Source organism: Rhea americana, unplaced genomic scaffold (assembly GCF_003343005.1).
Source record: "Rhea americana isolate MKP2758 unplaced genomic scaffold, rheAme1 scaffold_189, whole genome shotgun sequence".
Lineage (NCBI taxonomy): Eukaryota > Metazoa > Chordata > Aves > Rheiformes > Rheidae > Rhea > Rhea americana.
In genome coordinates this window covers 149,658-166,694 of record NW_028186027.1, presented here as the reverse complement: position 1 = coordinate 166,694, position 17,037 = coordinate 149,658, and the positions used below count along the sequence as shown (strand labels likewise).

At 40.6% G+C, this 17,037-nt stretch overlaps 1 protein-coding gene across 12 annotated transcripts in view; it reads right to left on the bottom strand.

Annotated features, from left to right (window-relative positions):
- The window catches only part of TNS3 (tensin 3), a 304,187-nt gene that overhangs the window by 207,134 nt on the left and 80,016 nt on the right, over positions 1–17,037 (bottom strand). For 2 of the 12 annotated variants that reach the window (XM_085302215.1, XM_085302218.1), the window contains exon 1: positions 16,594–16,635. The exons of 8 other annotated variants lie outside the window; for them this stretch is intronic. The gene's annotated coding sequence lies outside the window, so the exon portion shown is untranslated. Of the gene's footprint in view, positions 1–16,593; positions 16,636–17,009; positions 17,031–17,037 lie in introns of those variants that run through there. 2 more of the 12 variants (XM_085302219.1, XM_085302216.1) reach the window with 2 other exon arrangements.

Sequence of the window (17,037 nt, the reverse complement as noted above, 5' to 3'; positions counted from 1 at the left end):
ACTGCTGTAAAATGGTGCTGGCTAGCTGCTTTTTAAAAAACACTACCAAATCTTGTCTGAAGGTCAAATTCAGGATTGCTCAGTGAAAAATGAACAAGTATCTATTACCTGAATTTAACCTCAAATACACAAACTGCTCTTAGCAAAGGCCCAGCCACTTATGGCAAAAGAGAGTCACCCAGCATTTGCAGCRGGGATTAAATCTGAGTGCCCAGAGTTTCTCCTAAAAAGGCCTCCAGGCAGCAGGGGAGAAGAGTCCTTGTACCCTTTGCTGAAGGCCCTAGAGCAGTGACAGGGAGCCAGCAACTATAAAAGCAGAGAGATAAGGGAACAATGTTGCATCTAATCAAAACRGAGGAGACAGTAATTAATCATGTTGGAATGTGGCCAGGCTCCCTGGTCATTCACAATGTGAAGAAACAATATTTGGGAGACTTTGAAATAACCCAAGAGGTAACTGCAACATTCCAACCAAAACAAAGCCCCTAGATACCCCTAAATTCAAMTTTATAAGCAACACGAGGGAAAACTCTTTTAAATAAATACTGGAAGTTTAGGCCATTTCAAGACAGTCTTTTTGGTTCCAGAAGAGATCAACAGATAGATAGGGCTTTGGMTATTAAATTCTCTTATTTTGTAGTATTAAGAAGAAATAAAAACTTCATTTGTGGTGCAATATGCTTGCACATACATGAAAAGTCTCAAACACCACATGTACACACTCAAACCTTTCCAAAGCATCTTCCGGGCTAGGGGAAGGCCGGAGGAAATCAAATCCCCTCAGTAACCTGATCACTGCTACCTTACCTGCAGGATAAGCATCTGGGTAGAATTCCAAAAAAWTCCAGTGTCAAGAAAATTCTGATACTTTTGAAAATTTTGACTTAAAAGAGCAACTTGAGAGGAAGCAGGACAATATGAGTTCAACAGAACACAAGCTTAACAAACTTCAATAAGTTCGGTTGAGAAACAGAGCATAGTATTTAATAACTGACATCACCACAACCCTCACCTACTTTCAGATCACTTTGGTCAAACATACAGGATTGTTACTAATCACTCACACCTAGGCTGTCAAAAATTAAAACAGACATGATAAATACCCTCATGAATATCATCAGTGTATKATGGATTATTGATGAAGACAAGTTTCCTAAATGCACTGAAGTTTCTCCCCAATAGCAATATTCTGCAAGTTGCTACACCATTATGAACTGAAGCTCAGGGAAGGCAGAGAGAGCAAAGAGAGAATTTGTACCGCTCATCCTGCGGGTGCTCCGAGTACAAATACACATGGATCAATGATCATTTCTTAATGAATCACAGCTTAAGCAAGAGTTATGCAGCCCTGCTTCCATCTACATCTTCCTTGCACTCTCTATCTAGTCGGAAACTCCAGCTCAGCAGAGAGAGAGAGAAATATCTTCCTGCAGGCAAGAATGAACAATCTCTCCCCAATTACAGAGCCATGTGTGGGCTATGAGCAATTTTCCAAACATAAAAGGAAAGAGGGAATTTGCTATCCATATATTAACAAGCTAAAACAAGCCAACCTGCAGATGGAAGGGATCAAAGTGTCTATTTGAGTCACCTCAAAATTAATCCCCTGCAGGAATGTTTTTCCCCCTCTTTCTCACTATGTTCCCCCTAGTCCCTCCCAGACCAAAAAGTCAAGCTCAAAGAATGCATCCAGCTATTAGATGAATACGATACTCCTCAGAATACACGCACCCTCCTTTTTCCTTTAAAAAAGACTAYGTTCTTCCCCCTTCCCCCTCCATCCCCAGGCACGCACATGCAGATAGCCAAGAGTCTGTTCATGTATCAAATGCAATACCATGTTTCATCAAAAAGATTCACTTCAGGTTTAGGCTGGGAATGGCACCTGCATAAGCACAGGGGTTTCTTCACACTGATAGATCACACTGATAGAGATATGAATGTCCCTTCCAAATGCTAGAACAGTAGGAGTAATGTTTACCACGAACAGTAGGAATAATATTTATCATCTGTAATACAGATTCTTTGAAGCATCCTTGCATTTGAAGCAACCTTGCATTGTGAATTAGAAAAAAAAAGAATATATTAAAACCTACCTGCCATAATGTCTACTATTTTTCAGTATGTAATTCACCTTCTAGCTGCCACTGGCCAACTTCAGTTTAGACACAATCAGTGAGATATCAAGACGACATCCGGGACATTAACAGTCTTGCACTTCTTTCTCTTCAGCAAGCTGAAAACTTGACTATCATGATTCTGAACAGGCCTAGGAAGAGTCTTATTCTGCTAAATAATGGACAAAAAGCCAAATTCTTCTAAAAAGGCCTAGGAAGCTCAACGTTATCTTAAAAGGGCCAGCTCCCTTCCTCCCAAAGTATCAAAGTTCCAATTGTTTGCAAAAGAAGGTAAAAACAGACCARGAAAGTAGTAACTGGTGGAGCTGGGAAGAGTTACAGCAGCGATATTTATGCAGCCTGTTGTCGTAGGCCAGATCAAGGAGGCAACACTACAAATCTCTGCTGCGAGATTACAAGCAAATCTATACTGCTATCACCCATATCACGTACAGTAGCTCTGCTATATGGAAAAAGGCATCATTTTTGAAACTGTCACCTACAAAACCACGTGGCTACAATAATGACAGGGAATATCAGTTGCTCCAACAACTCATGGGACAACATGAGCTGTGCCAAGCAGTGTTAACAGAGAGGAAGCAATGGGCTGGGAATGGGGGCTTTAGCTTCAAATTCCCCTGCTAATTTCATTCTTGAGCTTTGAAGTTTTCTCATTTCATTTTCACTCACAAGTTTGCCACAGCTTCCTTTGCAGAGAGACAATACGCAAAATTAGATAAAAGGGAGCTAAGGTGGCCTATTTCAGCTACCATCCTCTTTTTTAAAGGAGTCATAGTTCATAGCTCTGGTTACCCCTTTTCATTCAGATTGCAGAGAAAGCAAGAGCCTAAGGCGTATAATCCTCTTTAGACTGCCCAACAAAACAAAAGAAGGAAAAAATTCTCTAGAAAGTTCAAACTTTTGTCCTCATCAGTAGCAGCACCAGCAGTAATTCAAGTCCGTTTTAAGCAGTGTTTTTGGTAAGGCTCTCCAGGGACTGCATGAAGGTCCTAGATTTATTTCATACAGGCCACTCAAGAGCAACCAAACCTGGTTTATAAAGTCTTTCAGAATCTCAATTACATAGAATAATCAAACTATTTATAAACAGTGTTAGTCTCACATACCAAAATAAAAAACGGACTGTATGGCATATATTTTATAAGTATAAAAGGGTGTATATAACTTACAAGAATACACAGGTATACAACTTAAGAGTTACATACCATTTATTTGCACCAAGAAGAAAACATGTTTCTCAGAAGCAGCACACATTCTTTAATCAGTCAAAAAAGTGCAGTCACTACACAAGCAAAACTCATCAAATCTTTATGGTAAGAGAAATTATATATATAAAGGATCATAGGATAACTCAGATTGGAAGGAATTGCAGGAAGTTATCTAGTCCAAGCTCCTGCTCAAGATCTCTTTGGTTCAATACATATTTTCCTTAACTTTTAATATAAAAATAATTTTAAGGACTTGCACACAAACAGACAAGCTTGTCCAATAAGGAGGAAAACAAGAGCACTAAGATAGCAAACAATAACCTASACTCCTGAGAACATCAAGCTCCCCACTTCACCACAGACAAACATGACAAATATTTCACCACAGATATTTCACCACAGAGAAAATATGGACAAATCTAAAATTTTTCTATGCTGCTGTGCAATACCTCTAAAATGGAAACCCCATCTTTTGCAATGGGGATGGGGATGGGGATGGGGATGACATGAAGCTAAGTAATTCTAAAAAAAAAAAAAAATGTATAAAATGGGTTAATATAGTTGTACTTGAAACAACAGCTGTAATTCAGTTTTACTACATCTGTTCCTTTATTGTTTGTTTTCTCTTACAAATACTCAGAATTAGTAGAAGAGGTATTTTTYTTTTAGTGAGTTAGCATATTTCTCTTTCCCCTTTCAAAAGTTTCAGTCATATGGTTATAAAGCAAACTTGCATACAACTGTTCTCAATTAATCAATACTCTCAGTGCTAAAGCACAGATAATTAACAGGATACAATACATCTTTAAAAAATTATTCAACTAAAAATAATAAATAGAAATACAAAAGGCATCTTGAAGTAYTTCACAGAAAGCAGGAAAACATCCTACAGCCAAATAACCTTTTATTCTTCCAAGTATCTTGCTGAAGCCAGTATRAGTAAGGTTCCTCTCTCACGGCCTCCCAAAATTAATTCATTACAAATACAGTTAAATCTCTAATCCTGGCAAAAAGTAAATTACTTTCAAATATGCTTTAACAAAAACCAAGAAATGAYTTCCCTACTCCTGAAGGACTAAATCTTGTTAAATAAAACATAACTCACGGAACTCAGGTCTGCCAACTCTTAATCTCCATGAAACACAGGCGTAACAGTTTAGGCTGTGGTCCCAAAGTGATCTTGACAACCACTGCGTTTCCCAGGAACTCCATATTCAAAGACTTGCACTGGCTGAAAAATATTACTCCAGAGATGTTCTTTCCTTTCTTCACAGGACCTTTCCATATCACTGATGAGCAGGTGTATTTTCATTTTTTCTCTACCTCCCTTCTTGATATCTTTTCTCTTGCTGAATGCTTCTCAGCAAGAATTCCCACATCCAGGAAACTGTCTATGCCTTCAGGCTGCATGCCATAAGGGTGGCTACATGCCATGCAAGGGAGAGCCTCCCAAGTCTGCTGCAGTAACTAGATGTGAAAGCCTCAGTTTGTACTCTAGTGACTTCAGTCCGTTAAATTCACACTTTTTCCAAACATTAGATTTATACATTCAATAATCGATCCAACCAYATCTGAAACATTTCATGTACCTGCCATATCACACTGACATTGCAGTGAATCTTCACATGAGAAGATAACACTTTCTTTACAGCATTTCCAAAAGGGACCAGTGCAGATTTCAAGATCTGAATATAATAAGTGGAGTTACACCTGAACTGAAACTCCAAAAATCTGTTAAGATGTACAACAAATTCCAYAGTGAGGATGAACAAAATTGTTTCYAAATTTCATGTAATTAAGAAATAGAGGAAACTTTTTTTTTTCTGAGAACTGTCAAGGTAGTTAACTTGCAGATAAATCTGGATTTGCCCTGCATGCATGCATCATTTCCCTCCCTACAAAGTGCAAAATTCTGCATTCTTGAACAACACTACTCAATATTGAAAAATGTTTCCTTCGTGAGCTCTACATGTCTTCAGAGTAGAGCACTTATTCAGTAGGTAATAACTTCAGATAACTACAACAGTACCCACACAGATAAGCCCAAGCAAATAAACCGAACAACTGGAAAATATATTACTCTATGGTAAATGTTAAAACAGGCAATGCTTTCTCTAAGTAAACTCTAAGAGAAGCATCCATTACCTTGGAAGACTTAAAAGGAGTTGATCTAGGATGCTCAGGAAGGGAACAAAATTCATAATCCTCAGAATGGAAGCAAAGAGCATAGAAATGTSATTTGAACCTCAGCAAAGTGGCGGGCTTTGACATTAAGGAAGCRAAGCCACTGCTTCCCATTGATTCTAGGGAGAGGTAAGGCTTTCCAGTTCACAGCTCTTCCCAAACTGGAGTTTAAAGGATCTGCAAGGACTTGCTGCCATTTAAAAGCTTGCTAGTGAAGACTGCCCAGCCTTACCAAGTGGGAAGAAACATTGGGTGAGAGATCGTGTGGTCTACCAGGCTAGTCAGCACACAGAGTCCTTCCCACAGCAGCAATGCCAACAGTCCTGCTTCAAGCTCAAGATATGCCATTTCATATCATTAAGTAGTAACAGATATCTCTGCTGTTACTACATCTGAGAATCTGAAGTAGCTTTTCAAAAGGTAGGAGTTACTATMATCTCCTAATAGATGGAAAACAAACCTCAAGGAGGCTGAGTTTCAAACTTTCTAACCACATAATAGTTCAAATTAAATTCCAAGCCATGTTTGTGACCAAAATATCAGCAAGAGTCGGAATCAAACACAAAATGTATAAGGCTAAAGTCTCCTTTGCTTGCGCTGCAAGCATTAGTCACCACATACACTAAAAACAATATAAAAACTAATCAAAATTTATGAAAAGGAAGGAAAGTCATTACTCACATCTTATAATGGCTCAACTTTACCATGATCTCTATTAAGCAGTATAATTGTATTTTCATGTAACTTCATACCTGCAGCAAACGTAGTTTCATACGTGTGTAAAGTGCTACCCAGATCCACTGAGGGTTTACATGAAGCATTCATTGAATAAATCAGGGTGGAGAAGATGTTTTCTCTATTCCAAATGAGCACATCTCATTCAAGAACAGTTCTCAAAGATACTTCTGATTATCTACAAGTTCCTTCCAGCAACCTGCTTCTTTAATCACACAATCACTGACTACTTTCATACTATTATCTGAAGCTAGATTACAAATCAACATTTCAACTCTTTTTCTCCCCCAGAGCTGCTGTTCTGTACTTGCAGGTTCCAGATGTCATTGCTGAACATGGCCACTTTTCCCGAATTCCTTCCCAGACTTCTTTTACCATTGAGTAGGACACTGTCTCCTGAGGACCACAGTTTGAGCTGAGGTTCCTCATGACATAGCTTCTAGTTTCCTGGAAAGGTCAGCTAGTCTACTCTCTTTACCCCTCTAACCTACATAAAGAGTGACCATCATCTCCTCAGGACAGGATCAGCATCTGCATTTCAAAATAAAGCTGAGCCTAATAGCATGCATAAACACAGGGAACAGTTGAAGTTTTTCAGTTGCACAGAAACAGAAAGTCAAAAACTGCATTTTTAAGGTTTTTTTCAAAGCACCCTTTTGCACAGGAGAGAAAGCAGACATTTCCCAAATGAATACTCACAGCTAAAGCCAAAAACTTTTGGCAACACTGCTCTCAAGCTTCATGGGGGATGGCGTTCTGGCTGGCTCCTTGCTAGGTTCCTCTAGAGACGAATTCTCTCCCTAAAACTACAAATCCCATGATGCATCTCAAAAGCACTGAGGACAGCAGACCTCCACTGTGCCTCAGGAAACCCAGCATTTGGAGGGAGTCCAGCGACTGGGGGGAGTGGAAGGGGGGGGGGGGGGGGAAGCATATTCCATGAAGCAGCACAAGAGTAGAAAAAAAATATTAGGTTTTGAATAGACTTTTTAAGCCTTAAAGGCAAAAATCCCATGGAATAAAAATAAGTTTCCAACTGGAATTAAATCTATTTCTTCCCCCTCCTGCTTCATCAAGCACCTTGAAAATCTCATGTAATTTAATACAGGCAGATAAATCTAAACATATGCTTCAAGCCTAAACACGTAAGTGCGCTTTTGCACAGCAAGCAGACAGAGGAGCGGCACAATAGCTCCAAAACATTTTAAGCAACCACGATATACGAGACAGAAAGAAATGACACAGTAAAGGAATATTGCATCCCTAAATATACTATGGAACATGAAAAGCTCTCAAAGTAATGCAGAACAGCTGGATTCAAGCTGCAGCAAGGCCACTGCTGAGTATCTCCTGAAAGGGAACACCTGCAAGGTTATAATAAGCACAAAACATGGAACTTTTTCAAAAGCAACTAGAGTTTTATTAAGTCAGCCATTTCTTTCAATGGTCACAGTATGCAAAGAAAGTATGAAACTTGTCAATATTTACTCATCACATTTTACTTGTGGATGGAGAATGTATTTCTAAATAAAATAAGTGTACTGCTGACATCTGAAAAATGCAATTTTCCTTTCTACAAGCCACTACCAAAGAACAACAGCAGCTATGATAGAACAGCAGATGTTTATAGTTGCTTATAAACTTAGAGCTCAAAAAATTCCAGCATTTGGCCTAAATAAGAGTAAGTAGAAAAACAGTTTTAAGAGGGAATTGTACAATAACAATCACAGTGTTTTGACTAAAATCTACCAACTTAAAAATCTACTGGTTAGAAGCCAGTTTACTACTTAAAGCCTATACTCCCAAAGAATTTGGTCTTAAACACTCAAATCTGTTGATACTGTCACTGCAAACAATGGCAAATTTCCCAAAGACTGCAGGGAATAGGTCATAAATTGTACTTGATTTTTGATCTCCCAAATCAAATCCATGTCAACTGAAAACAAAAATAATTCTGAAGGTTGACAAGGACTGCTGATAGCTTCGAGAATAAGYGACAACTGCCAAAAGGATAATGCACCTCAGGAAAAGCTTATTTTTAATTAGCAAGGTACCTTGTATTCATAAGGAAGTGTGTTCCAAGGTTTTTCAAACACAAATTTAATTGATTAAATATTAAAATCAACAACAAGGAATTTAACTGTAGAACTAGTTAGGTTCCCAGCTATCACTTCTTGACCATAGCAACAGGCTGTTTATGAATTAAAATCAGGTAACACCTTCTTCATCATACCCAAAGGGAACAGCTTCTTACTGAAATCTATGTAGCTGATGTGTCTATATATAAAAGCAACTTGCCCACAACCTGGCAAAAGTACAATGTCAACAATTTGGAAAAAAAAATACATTTGGATTGCAAACAGTATAATAGGAAGCCTGAGATATACCAGGTAAACAAAACCTAACACACATGTTCAGGAAATCACATGTTCCCAGATGTACAAGCACACAATACCCACAAAGATATTCTTTGCACTCACAGTTACTATTTTTAGGACACTGACTACTAGGGAAATGGCCTATAACAAGCCACTACCACCTACTAATTATTAAAGCTAACCAAAAACAAGCTCAGGTGCATATACAAGTTGCATTTCCATGACTAACTGATCTGCTGCTTAGGGAATACTCACCATTTCTCCCTCTTCACTACCCCAGCAGGGAAACAAGGTGGCCCACAATGTGGCATGGTGCCTAACACTCCTAAAGAAACCAAAGCCATTAGAGCTGGGTGTTAAAAGTCAGTCTGGCTCCAGAAGAAACCTACAGAGAGTGATCTCCATGAGCTCAGAGCTGGGTACCAGACAGCCAGAAGCACTTGGGCTATGCCTGGCCACAGCACCTCCCAGTCTCTCCCAGTACAGCTCCTCCACTTCGTCCTAAACCACCCAGCTGGGAAAAAGAGCACAAGAAAACAGCACACAGAGCAGGAAGACCAGGGGGTCCCTAGGTCAGGACACTCTCCAACAATGTGGAGCRCCCAGGTTCGAGTTCCTGCTCTCCTTCACTTCTGCATTGCATTGCACACAAACATCCCCAACACAGCACTACCAGATCAGGGTCCTCCTGGCTCAGTGAATATTCATGTACTGCAGGAGTCTTGTCTCACATCCCAGAATCAACTCTTTCTCCCTTCTTTCCCCATGGGATGCTCTTGATTGCACCACCCCCCTCCCCCCGCAAAAAAAAGAAAACACACAACTTTTCTGCYGGGCAGCAGCAAGCCATCTCCTCTGGCCACTACAAACCAGGCTGCTGCCCTGCACAGAGATAGAGCCTGAGATAGGAGGACTTAGGCCATCTGGGTCAGAGGAGCAAGCTGCTGATGCTGCAGCTGGATGACAGGAGAGGAAGGAGGCAGCAGCTTCCGCAAGGAGGAGAAGTGACCGCAGCAAGCTGACATTCCAGCAGGCTGGAGGCAGGTGCAGGCGATGACACATGACTGTTGGGCAGTCCAGTCCCTCCTCATCCCCTCCAGAGAAAAGGTGGTAAGCCAGGTGAAAATGTCCRCTGTATTCCTCCAGCCACCTACCAAATCCCCAAAACAGAGAGACAGAGACCTAGGATGGGTGGGTACCTGCGTGCTTGCACAACTATCCACACAACAGTCTGCACTTCTGGCAGATATAACCACTCCTGGCAGGTATAACAACCCCTGTTCCTAGTTTCTTAGGCCAGYGCTCCTCCTCCCCTGACTGGTCAACAGAAGTAGGAACAAAGCACAGGAACTCATGCTGTCTTTCAAATGTACAGGAAGATCCTCAGCCTTAGCCCCTGGTGAAATCAGGACTAGACTGCAACCAATCTAGTGCTTCTTAAGGCTTTAAAAACAAAATAAACAAACAAAATATAATAAACAAAAAAATCAAGTGATTCTAAAGCATCTCAAACTTTTTTAATATCAAAAAGTCCCAATCAAATGTGTGTCCTAATCTGCTAAGAGCCACATGTTGAGACAGCCTCTTTCTTGAGGAGCTTATGAACTAGTTCAATGCAAAGCAAGTGCAGAGCAGACAGGATGGGAACAAAAACCACATATAACCGGCAATCAATGGCAAAGATGACAGAAATGGCAAACATGGCAACACAATACTGCCTTCTCTACCTTGTGTCAGTAGCAATCTCAAATAACATTATCAGTAAACCTGCTTCCCACCTAGTCAATGATTTTTTTCTAATTGCAGACAATCCAGTGAATACTATTTTAAATAATCAGACAAAATAAACTAGTCAACGTCGCTGCCATATACCAAATCAAACAGCACTTATGTCTATGCTTTCTGAATGGATGATAGGATGGATGAGCGGACAGTAGGGGTGAAGGATACAATAGCAACAGTCTAACTGCACGTGACACCAAACCAAAACCAGGCCCCAGACCAGAAGTAATTAGGCATCACTAAATCTTGGCATCTGCATTACTAGCCTCAAGCCTCTCTTTCCACCCKCCTGTGTGGTCTGGGCCAGCTCAGATCAGATGTCATTGCACCTCAACTTCTCTTTAGGCCAACAGCAGTCTGAAGTACACATTTCTTTTTGCCCAAGAGGGAGCACTCATCCCTATTCCCAAAGTCCTGAAAGCTGCTGTATTTGAGGTTAATAGGAGACTGTAGGCCCCAAAAGAATAAGAAGATTGCTGAGCTGGCTTACAAGTCTTGTACCACAGGACCAGGAGAAATGATGCCCCCTAGCATTACAGTGCAATGCAGTTTTCATCTTGGGCAGATTTCCCCAGGAACAGACTCAAGTCCCACAGCCAAAGCAGACTAGCYAAGTGGAGTACATGTTGGTGAACAGGTAAGAAAGATATCCTTCCCCAGAGGGTACTTGCTGGTATGATATCATTTGATTCTTTCACAATACAGATCTCAAAATGGGAATCATTTTTCCATGGCTTCCTCCAAGCATGACAATTGAATGGTTCACACATTTAACGTAAAAGTCAGGCTTCTGCTCATCCCTTGTCATGAAATAAAGCTGTACTAATTCGAAGAATAATTCAGTTTGCATAACCATATATATATACACACACACACACACACACACACACACACACACACATCCTATTTAAATACACATGGCTTCAAGTATTTAAGTGATGCTCCTGAAGCACACGTTACTAGACTAGGCATTTTTCTGAGACATGGTTTATGGTCCAAACAGAAGTTACAGCACTTAATGCAGAAATCCTTGTGTGAGAATCAGTTGAGATGCTCAATTTGGATAGCCTTATGCCATGGATATCTATAGAACTGTTAAATACATGGCAGTTCCTAAGACTGGTGACTCCACATAGAGAGCACCACAGCTTTAATAATTTTGGTTACTTTCAAGGAGGTTTCACAACCAGTGAAGTCCTGCAAGACATGAAAAGTCACCTTTATGGACAACTGAGCACAACATGCAGCTGCACATCTCTAATGCGGTAATGAAGACCAGTTAGTATCTTCCAAGTTAGTATGTACAGAATAGCAAGCCCAAATCATCATGGATTATGTAGGCAAATATGGGCAAGTAAGTTTCATGATTATACCCGCAAGCACTGAAAGTCTTCTAATGTAATGAATAGCATTTTCCTATTAAAGTTTCCCACTGCAATTAGCATGGTGCCTATTAAAATAGCAGTAACAATACCTAGTTCATTTAATTCATAGTTTCTACTGACCAAAAGCTAGTAACACTGTATTTAAACAGAAGTATATAGCATAGCAGTATTTCTTGAATTAGATTTGCTAGCAAACAAGGAAACAAGCTTCTACCCTTCACTTTCTCAACAACTGTAGGATCTTCTTCAAATGCTTTCATTTTAAATTTACTATCCACACTAGAGAATGCCAAAACTAAGTTATTGATACTAAATGCCTGCAAAACTACTTAAATTCTTTCAGTCTCCAGTTGCTAAAGAAACAGTGTTACCACCTAACAAAACACTATTAATCAACAGTTTAAATTGCAAAATGCAGAAAAATGCCCTGATTTGGCAGTCTAGAAACCTTATTAAAAAAGAATAAATAAAATTCTCCCTCAGATTACACTTCCTCTGTTTTAGCACATGTAGATATGGGAGGTTTTTTATTATTATTGATGCAAAGAAACACTGCCAGAGAGTGCTCCTCTCATATCTAACAGGATAGCATTACYCAAATGTAAATTGTCCTGGTCAAATTATACAGTGGCATTTCTTTTTTCAACATTATCTTCTTCAATGGATTTCATTATTACGAGCTGCTGAGAAAGGAAGGCATAGAAAGACTTATGGAAGAAGGAAGACAAACCAATTTCGTTCAACTAAAAAGACAATTGTAAACACTTCTTTTGAGCTGTGGGAATGCATTTACAGTGTGAAACACAGGAGGCAAGGGACAAGAGTGTAGATGGTAGGTTAAAAGTTTTTTTATATATTTATTTATACATATATATATAACTATGTTTATATACATAAATTATTATATATAATGATTTTTGAAGACAAGAAAGAACTATATATTTACTTATGTTGCAGGGTTCCACAGCTTACCCAACTAAAATCATCTTCCTTAAAGAAAAAAATAAATAAATAGCATTGTAATCAAAAATAAAAACATATGCCTGCAGGTTATTTAGTTTAAGYCATGATCACCCTCTTTTCACTCCATCCACTAAGATACAGTTTATAACTAGCTGGGTAGAAAACACAGATGCCCTCATGTCTGCATTTTTTGTTTGTTTGTTTGTTTCTATGGTTAAAGCTTAAAAGATATCACCACCACCTTTGTCTTTCAGTAAATACATGCAGGAATGATAGATTAAATAAAAAAGCAAAGCTTTAGAGCAAGCGCCTCCTGAATATGTAAACCCAAAAGACTGTTCTCTAAACACCATTCTTTCTCATTCCCCCAAATCACAAAGAAATACATTCCTAAATGGATTAGACATCCTCTTTCTGACGTCCCCCAAGCTAAAAGTGTCCATGTAGCTTAAGGAACTACAAAGGCATAACAGCATCTTCCCTTCCTCTGTCTCCAAGGCTGCTTAATTTCCTCAGATCTTTTCCAGTGGAGGTGGACTGGAAGCAGGCTGCATCAACACACCTGTCCATTAGATTACTGCAAATCAATCTGTCACTTTATGCCTCCAGCAATTCATTATCTCAATTTTGTTATCACACAGGTCTATACCCACAGGGTAATCAGATAGGAAAACAGCAGGAAAAAAATGGTGAAAGCTTGGTCCCTGTGAAGCAAGGCAATGCTAATTTCATATCAGCGACAGATCACTACAATAGACCCTGCAGGCTATGGAAATTCTGCCTTAATACATCAATGACAGAACAGCTCTGCCCCTCTCCCTGAACCTAGGAGTCCTGAGTGTGCAAGTCCAGTTATTTTTTTAAACTGTGTGAAATATTAGCAACTTAAAAAGCAGAATTATATTGTGAAACATATGAACACAGAAGCTATTACCATAACAAGCAGAGGAGGGAAAAAAAAAGGCTTACACGTATAAAGTGCATTACCATTATCACTATGGACTCTCCCACACTGCCATAAAAATAGTTTAAACTTAACTCAACCTCCTGGCTCTCTCATTTATCAAATACAACTCATTATGTTTATTCTGCCATTCCAGACATTGCACTAAAGGATTAATTTTAAAAGCCAAGATGAATACTATGAAGTACACTCCTGTCAGGTTGCTATGAGTTTTACAATGAACTGGGTAGCAGATTGCTCCATTCCAGGTGTGAAATATCATCTTCCAGGCTGCTTTTCTGAAACTCAGTTTTCATTCATCAACAAAGGGCAAGCCTCACTTTGGGATCACTGGCCTGCCAAAAATTTAACAGCCCTGACATTTCCAGGATGCTTGCTTCCTCACCACCACCACCAGTAAAATAATTTACTGCTAAACACCTGCAAATACTTACAGGCAAATCCTTGTCCCCATGCAGGCCCACACCATAAGAAATAATTTCCGAGGACCGAACTGACCCTCGGAGAGCTTCTACAGGCACCTGCTCTCCTCTCACCTTCCAGTCACAAAGGCACTGAGGCCAGGAAACAAAAACAACAACAACAAAATGCCTGAACAGCTGGCTTCCTCCTCCCGCCCCTCCTGTTACACACTCTTACTCCATGGCCACCTAGGGAGACTGGCGAGTCTCCATCAGGAGAGGTTTTCCAAGAGCAGGTTCTTCAGGAATAGCTTAGGTCTAATTAATATATAAAGGCTGTAATTTGGATTTGGTACCTTCTGGGTGTCTTTACGTCCTATATTTGAGCTCTCTAAGGGGAAGCTAGGAGCAGAGAGCAGCTTGACCTGCAAAGGTTCTCCTTTTCTAGGCTTCCTCTCCTTGTTGCTGGTGAGGCTTGGTCACTTGATACATCTCCACACTAAAAAGGTCTGATGCTTCTGAATGGGAAGCAACAGGATTTTCTCCATGGTGCCATTTCACTCAAGCAATTCATTTTAATTCCTAAGCCATCAATGTGAGGTAGATAAGTACCTTACTTAACAGCTGGATAAACACTTCCACTATGACCTTCCCAACTTTACTCAGTGACTCAGCCTCAGAATTAGGAATCAAACTAGCCATGTGGTATTTTAGGTTACACTTCAAGGAAAAAAAGTGTGCCAAAGTGTGCTTACAGCAAACTTAGTTGCACAACACACATGGCATTTTTCACATCACAAGAACATGGAAAAACACCAATATACCAGCACCTTCAGTACTTCTTTTCCCCCCAGAACAATGCCATAAATTTCTGATAAGCTTTGCAAAGCTGATGCATGAGGCACATCCAGCACTTATTGCTAAGGCAGTAACTGTATATTCCCGATAGGATGCACACCTTTATCTGTAGTCTTCATCACACTCAACACAAAGTGTCATGATGTATACAGACTCATTCAATACAGATTATTCTCACACGTTAAGCATGTTGATGGGAATCAGGAGACTCTCACAGCATGTGAACGAATAACAGCTTGACCTTGCAACTGACAGCCAGAAAAACTCTGCTGGAAATGCTCAAGTAGGAGCAAGCAAAACACCAGGCCCAAAAAGTAAATGCCTAACCAACCACTGCATTTATTTTGTTTATTGACTTCCAGATTAATTTGCTTGTACTGCAAATGTTTGACTGGATTTGTTTTTCCTTCATTACATGTGTTCTGCAACTTTAGGACTGCTTGCTATTTTGGTTACCGTTTCTGTTTTTGTTTTTTAAAGAGTATGTTTAGGAGATACACAAGTAATGACACTAACATTATTACTCTAATAAGCCTWACTGCCTTACTTCCCCAAAATACAGTCTTGTTCTCTGTCAGTGCTGTCATTTCCAGAGAAGGAAAGTCAGACACAGAAGAGATGAAGAACCTCTCTATAAGCTTCTCCTAYTTGAAGAAAGTTACCGTATTCTTCTAGTCTTCCATATTATTCAGAATCTCAAGGTGATGCTATATCTCCTTCTATCTATAAACGTACAGGATGGACCCATGGTCACTCAGCAAGCAGCACAGAGAAAGAATCCACCATACAGAACACCTCTGTTCCAGCTATAAATATGTTCTGCATGACTCGAAAACAAAACCAAAAATAGGCCAGAGAAGGTATTATCTACAGTAAGAGCATCCCAAAATACTGCAGTTGTTCAGTAAAACAGAGAAAGCATGAAAAGCRTGAACTGCTGGCAGGATCCTTGGACTAAGTCAGAAATTGCAAGGAACACCGATTGAAGCACTTGTGCCATTACCTGCTTAAATAATTGTTCCTTGTGGTGCACTCACGCATGTTAAGAAAGCAGATGTTTTAATTTAACCTGTGGAAAACTCCTGGCAATGCAGTGCTGACTCTGGAGCACCTGTACCTCAATAAATTAAAYGATTAATCAAAGTTTCCAATAACCATTAGTTACAAGAAGTAACCAATTTAATTCCAAGAAACAGAAAATCCTTTTAGCTATTTAATATGAGAAAACCCCAACTTCTGATACTTCAGAAGTTTTATTTTACAACTTCAAGGAATCCTGAAGATTCCTGGCTTCGGGAATCCCATTAGTTTCAGAGAAAGCTCCATTTGGCCCTCTATACAATAATCTTAACTAATTTACAGCAGTAGTACCTTTAAAAAGAAAAAAAAAAATATCAGCCGGCTGAAGACATCTGTGATCAGTCACGGTGCTCAGCAGTATCCAGAAGTTTTCTATCAAACAGCACCGACCCCGAAGCCTTCTCCGCACAGCTTTCGCCCTCTCCAGCCTCACGGCTGCTTCACTTCATCACACCTAGAGCCAAACCCTGAACGCCGCCGCTGCGGCGAGCGCTACGGCTGACCGCTTGCTACTTACTTCAGGCAGGCGCTCCTCGGCGCGGGGACGGGAACCAACCGCCTAACACACAAACAGCATTTAAAAAATAATAATACTAAAAAAAAAATGCACTCAAAAGCTGTAATTATCACTTAACGCTAGGCTTGGAAACAAAGCCTGGGGGCCGCTTACCACTCGTTACACCCGCGGGCGACCCGGAGGCGACGCCGACGCGGAGGAGGAGCGCGGCCGCGGAGCCCACAGCCGCTCGGCGGCGGCTCCCCGCGCTGGGTGTCAGCGGGCGCGGGGCCACCCCCGCCGCCGCGGGGCCACCCCCGCCGCCGCCGCCGCCCCCTCGGGTTCCTCCCCGGGGGAGGAAAGCGCCGGGCCCTCCCCTGACAGCTGGGGCCGCCGCCCGCCCTCGCCCTGCCGGAACAAAGCCCCGCGGCGCTCACCGGCCCGGCCGCGGCGCCGCTCCCGCCG